Here is a 5397-nt window from a genome sequence, read left to right on the forward strand (position 1 = left end):
GGTGGTGTAATGTCCCTGAACAATCTGTAGGGATCTAGGAGAAAAAAACACTATTCCTAAGCAAAGGATAAAGTATGGGAGTGGAAACACTGAGGAAAAGCAACTGCCTGACTACAGCGGTTGAGGGGACATGACAGAGGAAAGACTCTAAACGAAACTCTAATGCAAATATTGACAACATAGAAATGGGTTCGAATCAAGAACACATGTGACACCCAGTGGAATCACACATCGGTTATGGGGGGTGGGGGGAGGAAAAGAAAATGATCTTTGTCTTTAATGAGTAATGCTTGGAAATGATCAAATAAAATATTATTAAAAAAAAAGAATATGTCTATTCCTTAGCCACTGAATGGAATCTCGAAAGAGCTTTTGTAGCTGTCAGTTGTACATGTGAATTATTGCATTCTTCCTCTGAGTATGAAGAGGTAATCCCCTCACAAATTCTAAGCCAAGGAAGCTTTTTTTCTTGAGGCAGTGTGATGACCAAACATGGGAGGATGACCAAAATCGAAAGGGTCAAAATCAAGGAAACTGATTACAGGAGTATATGTCCACATTGTGTGGTCAGCAACAAATTATAGTTTTGTTGATTTAAAGTAGAAGATCTCCTAGTTCAATAATATTTTATAGATGATGTAACAATGTAACTTTGTTTGAAGATCCTTTGATTATTAACATCAAAAGCCATAAAATAGGAAGATTACAATATGCACAATTAAAATATCTTGTCCCTGCCAAGGAGAATATCTGGTCCAAAGTTCAAATGCAAGGGGAAATTTTCTTTAACTGGTGATGTTCTACAGATGCATCCATAGGATGATCTTATCAGAATTTAGACTTGGAGAGAGCTATCATGTCCTGATTGTAGCACTCCCTAAAGCATTGTGAAGTTTCCTAAATGAGATCTATAATCACTCCAGGATACAGCATAAATACCAACACAGGGAGAATTAAAATGATGAGGAATATCTGTTGACCACACTGTGATACACCATTTGATGGAAATCCTAGAGACTTGAACAACCTGAATACATATGTGTGTGCATCAATTCATACATATATACACCCACATTTAAACTTTATATACATATCAATGTGATATCTGTAGATGTTACAGATAACTGCAAATGATTAATAAATTGGCTATATTAAATAGGAAGAGACTGGGCTGAATTGCCTCTGAGCATTGTGCCAGTACTTTGTATGACCCTTTGTATGATTTCTCTCTCTAACTGAGGCCCAACTTTTTATTTTTATTTTTATTTTTACAGCTGTTTTATTAAATAACCAGTTGATAAAGTGAGACCAATGTAGTGACTTATTGGGGGAATAAGGAATTAGTGCCTATATCACAACAGTTCCCCATAGTCACTCGCCTTGATGTACAATACAAATCTCAACAGGGCTTGGTTCCTCCTGCCCTTCTCATTCCATAACTTTAAATGACATGTCCATGGGCTGGAGTCCCCATCCAACTGTGTAAGATAGGGGCTCTGTGGTTTCCATTTCTACCATTATGTGTTCTCCCCCACCCCAACCCATTTAGAGTAAAACTGACTTTAGGAGAGCAAAAGTTAACCATGATCAAAAACAAGTTGGGGTAAGGAGAAAGTGCCATAGACAGTGAGAATATGTGGATTCAAATCCATAAAAATGCTAGTGGAGGGGAAAAGATTGCCTCTAATGTGTAGTTCTACAGCAGACCAGAGGAAAAAGCTAAAGAAGGATCTCTAGGCATACATTGCAGGAATTCTGGGCCTACTGGTATCAATGCTGTCCAATGCTGTTCTGTCTGCTGCCCTGGAGAAATCCCTGGGTACTGAGACTGGATTCTCTTATTGGAGCCACATTAGCTATGGCTCTCCTCAAATTCAGTCAAAGGGTGATCTCTAGTGTGTTGTAGTTATCCTTACAACTCTTCGGCTCTAGGAAGTGCTTGGCTCTTTTACTCTTCTGGCTGGACGGCAGATAGGTGACTTGGATAGTTGTCTGGAAGGAAACTTCAGGACATTGTCTTAGATCCTTAGTTACTGACTGGTACTGCTTCTGGGAGTTTCCACTACGGGCTTTGACAAATCACGTGGCAGCCAGTTCACTCAGTGCTTCCTGATAATGTAGATATTTTGTCTGGCCAAAGACTCCAATTCCATATCGAGCCGTCTCAAAACCATCTAACAGGGTATCAATGAGGGCCTTTTGGACACCCTTGAAGGGAGTACTTGTGTTTCAAAACTCCAGCAGATATGATCGGAAATTCTTGCCCATCAAGGAAAGAATGGAACGGGATCTCTGACTGACTCTTACCAGAGGCATGAATGGCATCCAATGCTTTCATTCTGTACAGGTAGTTGTAGCAATGTTGATTTCCTAGTGTCTCCAGCTGTAAAAGTCTGGCATCATCCTCTTCAAGAAGCTTGGGTTCATGCCTTACATCCTGGACCTTGGATAGTCAGATGTCAATCTCCTCCTTTAGATCCTTAGGAGCATTGTGCCCCACAGGGAAATGAGGACCTCCTCGAGACTATAGCAAAACGCATTATCTGCCTCTTCACAAAAATGAATAACAGCACAAATAGCAAGCTCCTGTAGGCCATCACCAGCACTATGTTCACCCTGGACAACAACCATTTACTGCTGGACGCCATGGCCTCCCTCCAGCTATGTTAGCTCAGGAAGCCAGGAAAGGAAAGAAGGCTGAGGGAAGTGTAAGGAGTTCCTCTCCCTCAGCATGTGACACCGACAAGGGGCAGGAGAGAGCAGGCCCAACTTTTTAATACATTTTCTTCCTATGTTGCTTTAACTGATGGAATAATTTTAGAGGTATAATTTGATCATTGTCAACTTCAGAAATGGAGAGACTGGTTTCCAGACTCCTTCAGGGCAGAGTTTTTTATTTTTGTCTTTGTGTGGTCAGCACCTTGAGCACAGTGCCTTTAAATATAGCAGATATGTTGTCATTTTTTTATCATCTTGAATTGGAAGATATCCAAAGTCATTTCCAGTCCTACTATTCTGTGATTCCATGAAAAAGAATCAACAGAATATTGCTGAATTGACTTTTAAAAATCAGATCAAAATAATTTTGAATCAACAAGTTTTTTATAGAATGGGAACAAATATGGTATTAGGGTTGCTTGAATACTTTGCTCTTCATAACAGTCCTATTAGATTGGTTTCCTTGTACTCCAGGAATCATTGCAGATGGCAACCCATTCATACCTGCCCATCCTGTTCAACTCATGCCCATAGCCTACAATGGCTTCACCATGTGGGTCCATCTAATGTACTGGAGACATCATCCATCACACTTTCTTACATGGTGAGGATGCCAGCCTCTTAGCCTTGACACATAACTGGATCATTTTTTTCCAGTTGGAAGTTTCTTGAATTTTATTCCCTCTCTTTCTGCCCAATTCCTCATTTATAAAGTGTTGAATCTTGATAATGGCCCTGAGATACCACTCCATTGTGCTTGGAGTAATCCTCACATTTATTTCTTTGAAGGTTGTGGTGTTCTCAGCCCCTACTGTGGACCCTTTGAGAATTGTTGTGACCCCTTATATGGAAAGGAAACTGGAGCTTAGGAAAATTAAGTGATTAGTCTGTGGCCACCCAGCTACCAAATATCAGAGACTAGATGGGAAACTAGATTTCCCAGACTCAAGGTCAGTGGTACTTCTGCTCCTGCAGTCTGTTTCATGAACAAATTAGAGCATAGGTAGACAGCTCTATAATAACATATCTGATTACATAGGAATTGGCAAGACTAAGTGTTAGCCCTATGCATATCAAAGATAGTCATTCATTTAGATCTTTGCATGAAACTGCCTAAAAAGGCCACATCATGTGATGAACTCTCTTCCATTAAATGTAGCTGGTTTTCTCCAAATTATGTAGCAGATGGAGATGTTGATAATAGTAGTGAATTGGTCCAGAATCTTCCAAGTGAACAACCTCTGGGATGCTTTCATTTCTGTAATATCACATTACACACAATAGAATACAGACTGCCTAGATTAGTCTCTCCAAGCATATATAGCCATACGCTTTTAATATTGTTCTTCATCTCCTGTTTTTAAATCTTCTCTACTCAAATGAGTTCTCAAATGCTCTATTATGTGTATATATGTATATGTATAGATATGTACATGTGTTCTTAGACTGCATCCATTCTGTTGGAGAAACAAAACAACTGTCTTTCAGGATCAAGGATATATGCTTAGGATGTACAAGTCCAGGAAAAGGGACTATGTGGAAAGCCTCTAACAGTTGGTACTAACAAAGGTGTGTCTGCTGGTGTAAAGGAAGTAGAAAATAAAGCACCATGGAAGGGAGAAGGGGGCAGCTGGTGGAAGCGGGAAGGCAAGGATGAATGACTACTGGTAGTTGGCAGGAAGAGGAGAGATTCTTTACAGACAGCTGGTACAGAGGGAGGATGAACACATTCTGGCATTGGATGGATAGAGAATGTTAGTCACTGGTTCAGGTAGTGAACAGCTGTTAACTGTTGGTGGGTGGGGAAGAAGCAGCTGCTGCCAGGAGAATTGGGCAACCAGACTAGGACAGAGGAAGAAATTTTATTTCCAAACATGTTAGTAGTTCTGATGTGACTAGCCCTACTAGCATGGCTTCCTTGCACCTAGTGGGGGAAATATTGTGGTTTCTGTGAATGACATAAACTGTTGTGTGCCAGGCCAATTACTTGACATCTCATCATGATTAGATTAAACTAACAGATTCGGGCTAGTCCCATAAAGGAAATGTCATTCCTCTAAACAAAAGCAATCTATCATTTGGGATAACAAGTTATGAGAAAATGTTTTACTCCACAGGGAAACATTCACTGGTTTGAGTTTTTTTAACTTTATTATTGTATTTTGAAAGTTGCACTGATGACTTTTGTTTTTTAATCACAGGAATTTCTGAATTATGTCCCTATCTTCTTCCTCCTTGCTAAGTGTCACAATACACAGAATACTGAACAGAAAGTCAAAAATACCTGAGTTCAAATATGGCCTCAGACACTTGTGTGTCTCTGGGAAAGTCACTTAACTTCTTCCTGCCTCAGTTGTTTCAACTATAAAGTAGGCATAATGATAGCCTATATCTTCCAGGATTGTTGTTAAGATCAAATAGATAATATTATAAATCACATGGCCTGGTTCCTGGCATAGAATAGCATTTAATAAATACATATTCCCCACCCTCCACCCCCACTTAGTCCAGCCTTAAGGAAAAAAATCTTAACCAGCCAACACGTAGACGTAGATATTGTGTGCATACAAATAGAAAGAAATCCTACCATGAAAATTGGAAAGGAAATTTTCTCATCTTTTCTCTAAGGCCAAGTTTGGCTATCACAATTATATGTTCATTATTGCTTACATATATGCG

At 39.7% G+C, this 5397-nt stretch overlaps 1 pseudogene; it reads right to left on the reverse strand.

Annotated features, from left to right (window-relative positions):
• Nucleotides 1–1418: 1418 nt before the first annotated feature.
• LOC100013677 (protein C1orf43 homolog) lies at nucleotides 1419–2648 on the reverse strand (annotated as a pseudogene).
• Between the last annotated feature and the right edge of the window lie 2749 nt (nucleotides 2649–5397).

This window comes from Monodelphis domestica, chromosome X (genome assembly GCF_027887165.1).
Source record: "Monodelphis domestica isolate mMonDom1 chromosome X, mMonDom1.pri, whole genome shotgun sequence".
Lineage (NCBI taxonomy): Eukaryota > Metazoa > Chordata > Mammalia > Didelphimorphia > Didelphidae > Monodelphis > Monodelphis domestica.